Raw genomic sequence first — 13,100 nt, forward strand, 5'->3', positions numbered from 1 at the left:
TTGTCTCGTGCCATCCCTCTCCAGCCTTCCACAAACCTTGGGCAGGGACACCACTCCTACCCCCTGGCTAATAGCACTCCATGGACCCAACCTCCATGACTTGATCTCACTTCTCTTTAAACTCTGTTCTAGTTGTAGCCTTCACAGCCTCCTGCAGCAAGGAGTTCCACAGGTTGACTCTGTGCTTTGTGAAGAACAACTTTCTGTTACTAGTTTGAAGCTTGCTACCCATTCCTTTCCTTTGGTGTCCTCTAGTCCTTCTATTATGGGAACTAATGAAGAACTTTTCTGTATGCACCCTCTCCACCCCACTCATGCTTTTAGAGACCTCTATCCTATCCCATCTCAGTCTCCTCTTTTCTAAACTGAAAAGTCCCAGTCTCTTTAGCCTCTCTTCATATGGGACCTGTTTCAAACCTCTGATCATTTTAGTTGCCCTCCCCTCTCCCAGCCTCTCTCTTCCCCTCTCCCACCTCCTTTTCCCAGTCTCCCCGAGTTTTGTTCAATAAAGAGAGATTCTATTTTTGACCACACGTTTTCTTTATTTTGTACATCAGGAAGGGGGGCTAGGGAAGGGTAAGTGGAAGGAGGTGAGGGAGGAATGGGGTATGAGCCCCCGATGGGGAGGACTGGGCTGGCTCTGTGGACTTCTGGGGGTGGAAGCTCTCCTGCAGCCCCCCAATTGCCCCCTCTCCTCAGATGGCAGCCTGCGGCAAGTGCAGCCGGTCTGATGTCCGAGTGCTGTGATGTGCCCAGTGTGGGCACTCAGGGCAATCCAAGCCAGGACTGCTTTGCAAGCGGGGAACCCCTGAGAACTGTCTGTCCGGGGTGGGGGTCGGGACCCTTTAAGCACAGCCCTCGGCTAGCCTGAGGCAGCAGCTCCACGTTCTAAGTCCTCATCTGATGCCCTGCCGGCACTGCTTCCGGCCATCTTTAACCCCGGTTCAGGGTCCACTTCATGTGGACATGCTAGTTCGAATTAGCAAAACGCTAATTCGAACTAGTTTTTTAGTCTGGATCCGTTAGTTCGAATTAGCTTAGTTCGAATTAACTAATTCGAACTGAGTTAGTTCGAATTAGCGCTGTAGTGTAGACGTACCCCTGGTTAATAGCCATTGATGAACCTTTCCTCTGTGAATTTATCCAGTTCTTTCTTGAACCCTGTTCAAGTCTTGGCCTTCACAACCTCCTCTGGCCAGGAGTTCCATGGCTTGACTGTGTGTAGTGCAAAGCAATCCTTCCTTTGGTTTGTTTGAAGCCTGCTTCCTATTCATTCAATTTGATGACCCCTAGTTCTTGTGTAATGGGAAGGAGTAAATAACTTTTCTCCATGCCACTCATGATTTTATAGACCTATCCTATCCCTCCTTAGTCATCTCTTTTCCAAGCTAAAGAGTCCCAGTCTTATTAATCTCTCCTCATATGGCAGCCCTTACAAACCCCTAATCGTTTTTGTTGCCCTTTTCTGCACCTTTTCCTATTCCAATATATCTTTTTTGAGATAAGGCGCCCACACCTACACGCAGTATTCAAGATACGGGTATACCATGGATTTGTAAGAGGCAATAAGATATTTTCTTATTATGTATCCCAGGGGTCTCAAACTCCTGGCCTGCAGGCCTGCCCCTGTCCAGAGTGACTGCGCAATCCAGCCAAGGATTTTTGGTGGGTTGGGGGAAGAGCTCATCCATTATTGACCCCCAAGTCCCACCCCTTCCCATCATTGCCCTGCCCTCTTCTTCCACGGCACCCAGTCCCCCAACCGTGCAGCTTTGGGGATCACTGAGAGAGGGGGGGCTGGTGCCACACGGTGACAGCAGTCGCATCCCACCCCCCCCCACACACTCTTCACCATAGCAGGCGTCACGGGGAGGTGGAGTGAGCTGGGATAATGTTTTCCAATGTGCACTACGTTGCATTTACCAACACTGAATTTCATCTGCCATTTGGTTGCCCAGCCACCCACTTTTGTGAGAGCCCTTTGAAGCTTCTCCTGTCTGCTTAACTCTCTTGAGCAATTTTGTATCATGTGCAAATTTTGCCACCTCACTGATTCCCCCTTTCTCCAGATCATTTATGAATATGTTGAATAGGTTTGGTCCCAGGACAGAGCCTTAGGGGACACTACGGGTTACCTCTCTCCATTCTGAAAACTATTTATCCCTACCCTTGGTTTCCTGTCTTTTAACCAGTCCATAAGAGGACCTTCCCTCCTAGCCCAGGACTGCAAGGGTGATGCTTGAGGGGGGTCCAACAGCAGCCACCCTTGCTCTGCTCCTGCCTTGCCTCTTTCTCCAGCCGAAGTGGCCCAGAACTCCCCAGAAGCAGTGTGGGGTGGCTGGAGAGCAACGTGAGCTGGGGTCATCTTGCTGCGTTTTCCCCACCATTGCTGGTGAATGTGGGGAGGGGCGCCGCAGATCCATGAAAGGCCAACCAGTATGGGGGAGGGGGCACTATAGAAGTCAGAGGGCTGGCACCGATGACAGGAGTTCATATCCCCCACCCCCTCACTCACCGGCAGCACCGTGGCAGGCAAAGCGGAACTGGAAGAAGTGGGGTAGGAGTGGAGCAAGGGGAGGGGCTTGGGGCAGAGGAAGATTCTCGCTCTTCCCCCAGCTGGGGGGGGAGGGACATGTGGCTGGAATCCTTCTCACCTGTCGCCTCTGCTCCTAAAAACCTTTGGTGAAGGATCTTGTCAAAAGCTTTCTGGAAATCTAAGTACACTATATCCACCGGATTACCTTGTCCTCAGGCTTGTTGGCCCCCTCAAAGAAGTCTAGTAGATTGGTGAGGCATGATTTCCCTTTACAGAAGCCCTGTTGACTCTTCTCCCAACAAATTACATTCATCTGTGTGTCTGACAATTCTATTCTTTCCTAGAGTTTCAGCCATTTTGTCCAGTACTGAAGTTAGACTTGCTGGCCTGGAGTTACCAGGATCACCTTCGGTACAGAAGCTGATTGAAAGGATAGGTTACCGACCACAGTTAGTAGTTCTGCAGTTTCATTGAGGTTCTTCAGAACTCTTCGGTGATACCATCTGGTCCTGGTGACTTACTACTGGACATACATAATACAATGAGGGCTAATTTAGCTATAACTAGTCAGGAAAGAGATCTTGGAGTTATTGTGGATAGTTCTCTGAAGACGTCCACGCAGTGTGCAGCGGCAGTCAAAAAAGCAAACAGGATGTTAGGAATTATTAAAAAAGGGATAGAGAATAAGACGGAGAATATCTTATTGCCTTATATAAATCCATGGTACTCCCACATATTGAATACTGCGTACAGATGTGGTCTCCTCATCTCAAAAAAGATACACTGGCATTAGAAAAGGTTCAGAGAAGGGCAATTAAAATGATTAGGGGTTTGGAATGGGTCCCATATTAGGAGAGATTAAAGAAACTGGGACTTTTCAGCTTGGAAAAGAGGAGACTAAGGGGGGGGATAGGATATATATAAAATCATGAGTGGTGTGGAGAAAGTGAATAAGGAAAAGTTATTTCCTTGTTCCCATAATATAAGAACTAGGGGTCACCAAATGAAACTAATGGGCAGCAGGTTTAAAACAAATAAAAGGAAGTTCACACAGCACATAGTCAATCTGTGGAACTCCTTGCCTGAGGAGGTTGTGAAGGCTAGGACTATAACAGAGTTTAAAAGAGAACTAGATACATTCATGGAAGTTAAGTCCATAAATGGCTATTAGCCAGTATGGGTAAGGAACGGTGTCCCCAGCCTCTGTTTGTCAGAGCGTGGAGATGGATGGCAGGAGAGAGATCTCTTGATCATTACCTGTTCGATTCTCTCCCTCTGGGACACCTGGCATTGGCCACTGTCGGCAGACAGGATACTGGGCTGGATGGACCTTTGGTCTGACCCAGTATGGCCGTTATTATGTTCTTACTGCTTAGTTGATCAATTTGTTCCAAAAGCTCCTCTAATGATTCCTCAGTCTGGGATAATGCTGCAGGTTTATCACCTAATAAGAACGGCTCAGATGTGGGAATCTCCTTCACATCCCCAGCCGTGAAGACCAATGCAAACCGTTCATTTAGTTTCTCGGCAACAGACTGACGGTCCTTGAGTGCTCCTTTAGCAATTCATCCTTTGGCAATTCATGCTTGCCAGCATCCCTCCCCATCCCCTCTTTTTCTGCTATTTATTTGTTCCTCTGGAGCTGTTGCTCCATTCAGCTGAAGAAGTGGGTTGTGCCCATGTAAGCTCATGAGACCACCTAGATGTTTTGATAATCTCTAGGGGCCTGCCAGATCATTTGTTGTTTTTTAAGGTTTTTCCACATGCATTAGTTAGCACATGCCAGCTAACATATATTAAAACCACACCATTGTCTGTAGTGAAGACACACTGTCTCCCACAAGTGTGTGTGTGCCTGCACGAGCACACACATACGTTCTAGCCCAATAGTAATAGAGATGTAGCCGTGTTAGTCTAGTCTAGCTGAAACAAAACCCAGGACTATGTAAGGTCTGGCCCTCGAAAGCTCATCACCTAATAAACCATCGTGCTAGTCTTTAAAGTGCTACGTAGTCCTGTTTTTTGTTTCTAGCCCAAGTTAGATTGGAGGTCCTGCCAGCCAGAGAGCAACTCATTGAAGGGCTTAGCTTCATTTTCTAAGAAAAGGGCAAGCGGCACGGAGCACGTGGAAGCCTAGTTCCTTCCCCCCTTCAGCTTAAAAAGCACAAAACTGCCAAACTGGCCTGGGCTGATTTGGGAAGAGGTTGGCACTGCCCACGCCCATCTGCAGAGAGATGCCTGCCCAGGTAGCGAGGAAACACACGGCTTCTTGGTGCGCTGAAGAGTCCCGCCACGGGAGGCCACAAACAGTGCACTTGGGGGGAGAAATAAACATACAACAAATCTTGTGCTAAGTAAAACATCTGTCACTCCAAGAAGCATTTGGGTGCTAATTAGCCAATTATTCCTCGCTCTTTATCTTTTTTTTTTTTAGTGTAGCATCAGTAACGGGGGCGGGCAGTGGGGGCGGAAGGATTAAATAAAAATATGTGAATCCCCCACCCACAATAAACAGGGGCATGCACAAGAGGGCGGGGAAAACAGGGGCCAGTCCCCTCCCCCACCCCACCAAGAATCAGTGTAGACAACCAGACCCCAAAGACCCCCTTGTGAAAGCTGACAGCTCCTCTGACCCCCAGGACTTCGGCAGGGCACAGAACATGCCTCTCCAAAAGTGGTGAAATTTAAATTCCTTTGCACGCCCCTGCCAATAAATCTAGGAACAAACTATTTTCATTTAGAAGATCTTAAACCGTGCCACCCTTTTCTTGATATCTCTTACAAGCAGAAAGCACCAGGGTGATGAATATGTTTGGATTTTGTGTGCGTGAGTGTGGCTGGGCTTTTTTATTACTCCGTTTGCCTGGGTAGAAAGCGCCGGTGTAATTAGCAACACAGCAGCCTAGGATGATGGGGTTTTGAAATGAGAAGAAAGTTAAAAAAAGATCAGCCATTTTTTATGATCGCGTGGTTGTCACTGCAAGTTTAAAGGCCTCCTGCTGCTTTAAAATACATACTGCCCCGTCTATACATCTGCAAGGATAGATAGATCTGTGTCTATGCAGCAGCTCACGATGAGCCCTGATCTCAGTTACTCTGGCTAGGTCTAGACTGTGGCGATTTTGCAGAAAAAGCGACGCAAAATGCGCTCTGCATTTTGCGTCGCTTTTTCTCTTTTTTTTTTCCGGAAAAGCCTCCTGTTGCGCCAGAGTCCTTATGCCTTGTGAAACAAGGTATACAGGGCTCCCTGAAAGAGCATGTTTGCTCTTCTGCGGAAAAAAAGCAGGGTTTGGACACGGCAGGGTTTTTGCGGGATACCAGAGTCTAGACGTAGCCTCAGTGTCCAGACAGCACCTGGCACAAAAGGGGCCCTGATCTCCAGGAGTGGCCTGAGGCCGGCTGTGGCAGCTGGCGCCCCAGGTGGAAGGTGCGATCGGCGCCCCCGCCTGCATGGCCGTCAATGGCCGTGACGTAATCACAGGGCGCCCGGGCTGGCGGTGCCCTAGGCAACTGCCTAGTTGGCCTAGGCTCACGGGCCGCCCCTGCTGATCTCAGTTACTGTGTGTCTGGGCAGAACCTGGCACAATGGGACCCTGATCTCAGTTACTCGGTGTCCGTGCAGTGCCTGGCACAATGGAGCCTTGATCTCAATCACTTTATGTCTGGGCAGCGCCTGGTATGATGGGGCCCTAATCTAGGTGACTCTGTGTCTGGGCAGCACCTGACACAATGGGGCCCTGATCTCAATCGGGCTCTCTAGGCCAGGTGAGGGCAAACTTTTTGGCCTGAGGGCCACATCTGGATAGAGAAACTGTATTGTGGGCCATGAACGTAGGGCTGGGGCAGAGAGGTGGAGTGCAGGATGCGGGGGGAGGGAGGGGCAGAGCACGGAGTTGGAGGATGAGGGTGCAGAAGAAGGCTCAGGGCAGGGGCTTGGGGTGTGCAAAGGAGTGTGGGGTGCAGCAGGGGGCTCAGGGCAGGGGGCTGGGGTGTACGAGGAGACTCAGAGCAGGATGTGGTGCAGGGTGTGGGCTCTGGCCAGGTGCCACTTACCTCAGGTGGCTCCAGGGCAGCCGTGCAGTAGGACCAAGACAGGCTCCTCCCCTGTCCTGGCCCCTTGCCACTCCCAGGAGCATCTGGGGGGGGGCAGGAGGCTTTCTGTACTGCCCTCGCCTGCAGGCCCCGCCCCCACAGCTTCCATTGGGCCTCGGTTCCCCGTTCCCAGCCAATGGGAGCTGCAGGAACGGCGCCTGCTGGTGAGGGCAGCATGCGGAACCCTGGCTCTACCCTCCTCCCAGGGGCTTTCGGGACGTGCCGGCCCCTTCTGGGAGTGGCACAGGGCCAGGCAGGGGAGCCAAGAGCCATGCCAGGCCCCTGGGCAAGGCGGAGCAGGGGGCAGGCTCCACACTCCTGAGCCAAGGGAGGAAGGGTGGGGGCCAAGGGTGGTGGGGCCAAAGGCAGCCAGCCCTCAGCGCCACCTGGACCGCTCTCCCCATCCCAGTGCTGCCTAGAGTGTGCTGTACGGTGCCCCCTAAGAGCTGCACAAAGTGCCTCCGTGGCGCTCTGGTGGTGACTTACAGGGTTCCGGCGCTACAGCAGCATCCAGAGCCCCGGGCTCCTTTGAATCACAGGGGTAACTGCCCCTTCTCCCTCCCCTCCTCCATCAGCTGGCCTGAGGCCAGGGCAGGCAGGGACCCTACTTTAGCCCCACTGCGCCATTGCCCGGGTAACTCTAAGGGCTGGATTAAAAGCCCTGACAGGCCCGGTGCAGCCCACACGCTGTCGTTGGCCCACCCCTGCTCTAGGCACTCCTGTAACACACCTCAGAGCGCTAATAGTGTAAGAGAGAGAAAAGTGCCACGATACAAATGGTCTCTTCCATATTCCCCCAACCTATCGGCCGGGGGTGGTGCACGTGGACTCTGAACCAGCCAATTTCCTTCCCACCAGGTTGTGTGCTTGTGGGGGCCACGTTTTCGCACTTCCCTCAGCCGGCGCCCACTCACGTTCCGTTCCCAGTGAGTTTTGCTTTCTAGCTCTTGGGTCTGATCCAAACCCTTCTGAAGTCCAGGCCAGTATTTCCCCTTGACTGCGCTGGGCTTTGAATAAGGCCTCTAATGATTTATACTGAAACTAGGGCGGTTAGAGTAGCTTCACTTCAGAGTAGTGGGGCTTAGTGGGTAGCAGTACACGCGCTGGGCTGGGACTCAGGAGACTTGGCTTGCTGGTCTTGGATCTGCCACTGGGTGACCTTGGGCAAGTCGCTTCCCCACTCTGTGCCTTAGTTTCCCCATCTATGCAATGGCCAAATAAAATCACTCTGCTTTGGAAAGCACGGTGGGGGTGGGGGGGGGGGTCTATCGATGGGAGGCGATACAGATATCACCAGTGATGTGCATACTCTATAGATCTGTTGGGGAAGTTCAATGCACGCACAGGGGCTCCCTGCAACTCTCTATCCTCCCCTGTTGCCACCCTCTCTAGCAGGGGTGGGGAACCGTTTTGGGTCAGGGGACACTGACCCACAGAGAAATCAGCTGGGGGCCACACACAAGTGAGAAGCAAAAAAGCAAAACAAAACAGACCCCTCATGGACATGGCCCCTGAGTGAGAAAGAGAGACACGCCCCACATTCTCCTCACACAGCAGAGCCGTGGGGGGTGCCCAGGCTTGTAGATTTTGTGTGCACCAGCCCCATGGGGGGCTAGAACACCATCACAGGCTCCCCAGTCCTGGGGGGAGCCCCAAGTCTGCAGGGCTAGATCCAGGAAAGCCAGGGGCCACATGTGGCCCCCAGGCCTGAGGTTCCTCCCCCCTGCTCTATGCATGTTCTCTCTGCCCCCCCCCCGCTCTATGCATGTTCTCTCTGCCCCCCCATACCAGCATTTCCCCTTCCCTCTTCCCCCAGGTGTTGTGAGCCCTTCCCCTCCATTACCTCTATTTGTGTCTTTCTGTTGGGAGATTCATGATGTCAAGTGCTAATCTCTGCTGGAGGATGGGCAGAATTAAGCAGAGGTATTGTGCTGCTGGCAGGTGATAATAGGTGCTAGCAACCAGTCCTTTGATCTACAGATAATTGCAGAGGGGCTCCAAGCTGCAGCTGTGCTAATCAGATGGCAGGAGCTCCACCTGTCTCCCATTTTCTCCCTTTTGCTTTGCCGACTTCTCTTCAGATCAATAGGCTTCTGCCCAGCCATGTCTGGAGTCACCTGTCCCTGGTATTCTGGAATTGATCCAATCCAGGCTGGGCAAGTTCTGGCGTTCCAGATGGAGAGCGAGTCCCAGGCAGAGGCTATGTCTACATTGGCAAGATTTTGCGCAAATACTTTTAACGCAAGAGTTTTTGCGTTAAAGTATTTGCGCAAGAGAATGTCTACACTGGCATGTGCTTTTGCGCAAGAGATGTGCTTTTGCACAAAAGCATCCGTGCCAGTGTAGACGCTCTCTTGCGCAAGAAAGCTCCGATGGCCATTTTAGCCATCGAGCTTTCTTGTGCAAGAAATTCATGTTGCTTGTCTACACTGGCCTCTTGCGCAAGAACAGTTGCGCAAGAGGGCTACGTCAAGACTACATCCCTTTTTCGTGAAAGGGATGTAAATTAGACGTATCGCAATTGCTAATGAAGCGGGGATTTAAATCTTCCCCGCTTCATTAGCATAAAAACGGCTGCCGCTTTTTTTCTGCACGGAGCTTTGTCGGAAAAAAGCACCAGTCTAGATGCTGATCTTGCGGAAAATAAAGCCTTTTCCGAAAGATCCCTTATAAGGTCAAACTACTCTGGGCTCCCACCTCCATCCCTCCTGTCCCATCCCTGCCCCCCGTTGTTCCCCACCCATCCAAAGCCAGGGCCCACCCAAGTGCGCCCTTCTGGCTTTACCACTGGTGGGAGCTGCAGGGACTAAGGCCCATGGCTCCTAATAGGGGCACATCTGATATTGAACGCAGGTGAGAGTCAGGCCTGGAACATCCCACCGAGCACTCCAGGCACTTGGGGTGCCCAGCTGGGTGCCCCAAAATGGAGGTGCTAGCAATTAGAGGCTGCTTTTGACTGTAGGAAAGGCCAGCCTGGAGCCAGGACACCTGGATTATATTCCCCAGCTCTGGGGGGGAGAGTTATCTGGTAGCTTATGTCTAGGTTCAGTATCTAGGGGTTCCTTCCTTTTCAACAGTACAACACGTACCCGGCTTGAGTCCCTACCCAGTCACTTGGAAATATTACACAGGCACAGCTCGAGCACATCTGGGAGGCAATGCACAGAGACTGCGTGTAGTAGAGAAACATTTAATGATGGGAGGGAAATCACAGGCAGGATTCATAATCGTAAAACGGTGAGCAGTGCGTGGGGCAGGGTCTTCTGCCTCGGGCTCTGGAGTTCTACCACCGGACGTGCCTTTCCTGTGCGCCTCTCTGCTCCCTCACCCCACCCCACCCTACCCTACCCGGGGGTCCGTGGCCAGTGAGGAGCCAGGGTTCAGAGGGGCTTCTGTTTGAGTTCATCTTGCTTGCACTGCTCTCCAAGCGCTTGCTCTGGTGGCTGGCCTCCCCACCAGCCACCGTTCCTCATCGTGCGCCATCCCCCATTCCGCCTGCCACCTGCCTCGCTGCTGTGCCCCCCCCCCCCCGGCCAGTGTCTTGAGGTTCCGCTTAGCTCTTTGTGACCGCCAGGCAGACGTGCAGTCCTGCCACAAGTGATTGCAGCTCTAGTGAGCACTTAACAAGACAAAAGACGCCTAATGGAGCCTACTTAGCCCTGTCTTTGCTAGGGATGTAAAATCTAGTTTAACTGGTTAAACGCAGAGTATGGGGAGGCAGTTCCAGCCTGGCTGGGAGGTTGGCTCCCAGTGTGCATGAGCTGGGAGCTGACAGCCTCATGGAGGTGGAAGTAGTAAACAGGGCTGGCCCATGACATTTTGGCACTGAGACGGAGAGCTCCAATGACGCCCTCAAGGCCCCTCGCTTGGGCCAAAACTTTGAAAGGTCTCACTTCTGCCTTCTTCCTGGTCTACTCCTTTCATGGTACGGCTCTGCTACCTACATACACACCAGCAGCAGACACAATTTTCAACACTCTGGGTCCTAGTGGTGCCTCCCCCTACACACAGGCTGTGTCTACACTGGTAATTTATTCCGGAAAATCAGCCACTTTTCCGGAAAAACTTGCCAGCTGTCTACACTGGCCGCTTGAATTTCTGGAAAAGCACTGATGATCTATTGTAAAATCATCAGTGCTTTTCCGGAAAAACTATGCTGCTCCTGTTCGGGCAAAAGTCTTTTTCTGGAAAACTGTTCTGGAAAAGAGCCAGTGTAGACAGCACAGTAGTGTTTTCCGCAAAAAAGCCCCGATCGCGAAAATGACGATCGGGGCTTTTTTGTGGAAAAGCGCGTTTAGATTGGCCACGGACGCTTTTCCACAAAAAGTGCTTTTCCGGAAAAGCATCCTGCCAATCTAGATGCACTTTTCCGAAAATGCTTTTAACGGAACACTTTGCCGTTAAAAGCATTTCCGGAAAATCATGCCAGTGTAGACATAGCCACACTGTGTGGCACTGTCTGGCCGCCTCAGTTCTCCTCATGGTAAGGCCAACCCTGGCAGTAAGTGGGGGAAGGGCTGGGAACCAGCAACCCACCCCCCAATGCTGCCTCAATCCCCCCCCCCCAGACTCATGATGGCTATGTCTACACTGGCGGCTTCTTGCACAACGGTTCTTGTGCAAGAACTCTTGTGCAAGAAAACGTCCACATTGCCATGTGTGAGCCGTGATTTTGCGCAAAAGCACCCATGGCAGTGTGGACGCTCTCTTGCGCAAGAAAGCTCCGATGGCCATTTTAGCAATAGGGCTTTCTTGCGCAAGAAATCTCTGCCGAGCGTCCACACTGCCCTCTTGCGCAAGAACTCCTGCGTACGAGGGCTTACACCAGTTAGAAAAGAGCGTAGCTCTTGTGCAAGAAGCCCTCTCTTACCACGCCATGCTGGAAATTTCCTTGTGCAAGAGCAGGCGGGCAGCGTGGATGCTCTGGGGATTCTTGCACAAGAACGGCCATACTTGTGCAAGAAGCCGCGAGTGTAGACATAGCCATGCAGTGAGGCTGCTGACTCCTAGACTATATGGGCTGGGAGCCAGTAGCCCTGCTATCACAGGCCACTCCAAGGTAACAATTAACCATTACCTGGTAAGCCTCACCCAGTACCCAGTTGTCCATTCACATCTCTAATTGTTGCACAGTGGGGGGAAAGGCAGGCTAAGCAAAACTGGGAACCCACCAGCTGCAACAACCAGCCCTCCTGATGGGACACCAGTCCTACCCTTCTTGCTTTCACAGGGCTCGGGCCTTTGAGCCCCTGGCTTAGCCAAGTCCCTTCAGCTCAGGGTGAGCCCCTCAATCAGGACAGGTTCAGCACATTTCTGCTCCCTTTTATTCGTACAGTAAAGACAACAGCCCTGATACCAACGTTTCACTACCCCTGCATTCCGTACTAGTCTGATTTGTAACCCAACACCAGAGAACTTGGATCTCTATGGGGTAACACTGCTTTGCCTGCTGGATACCTAGGCCAAGTGGGTGTGTTCATAAAAAAAAAATACAACTTGCTCCTGAGGTCTCTCCCTCCCCGCAGCTACCTGTCAGGGGACAGCTTAAGTTCGACCGGGTGGGACCAGGACTCAGGACTCCTGGGTTCCATGCTGCGCCTGCCCTCTAATTAACAACAGCACCAGGGTCAGAACACTCCCCTCCTGAGCCTCAGTTTCCCCAGCCGTTAGCTGGCATCGGTAAGACACCTACCCCTCAGCCACGCTCTGGAAATCAACGCTCACTGTGCTTTGAGACCCCTGACTGCAGGGAGCTGTCGCTGGTTGTTCAGTAACTCGGTTCCCACCACAAGGCCACCTCTCTCACAAGCAGCCCTGCCAAGAGCCGGCAGGAGGAGCATGGCATTGTGGGTAGCCAGATGCAAATGAGCACCCCAGGCTCATCTGTTAAAGGACAGAGAGACCCGCTGGAAGGAGACATGCTTCTCCTAAATGAAGCCGCTGTTCTCTGCAAACCTCTCAGGCAAAGGGCTCTTCTCGTTCCGGCCTTTGTTCGTTAGCTTGGCAAAGTGCTGATTAGAGAACAGGGCTGCTGCAGGGACAGAGACCCTCTCATCCCCTTCTTTTACCTCCCTGGTGCCCCTGCTCCAGGATCTGACACACACACACACACACACACACACACACACACACACACACACACACACACACACACCCTGCCCAGAGGTGCTTCCTGCTGGCGGGGATAAAATCCAGCTGGTGGCATTGCGCCAGGGAGGTAAGGCTCAGCCTGCAGGCTTACACACGCTGATCAATGGTGCATCACTATCCCCAGGGGTCAGTGCTGTTATCCTTCTACCAAAGGAGAGCCGACAAGGGGGGGAAGATTTGCACAGTGGTTCAGAACCAGCCGTGGCCATAGAACCCAAGCGTTTGGGCTGCCTGCTCGGACAGCTAGACCACACTGCCCACCCAGATAGCCTTTTGAATCCTGGTACACTAACCACTAGACTGCACTGCCTGCCCAGAATCA

Source organism: Pelodiscus sinensis, chromosome 22, assembly GCF_052426305.1.
Source record: "Pelodiscus sinensis isolate ZL-2025 chromosome 22, ASM5242630v1, whole genome shotgun sequence".
Lineage (NCBI taxonomy): Eukaryota > Metazoa > Chordata > Testudines > Trionychidae > Pelodiscus > Pelodiscus sinensis.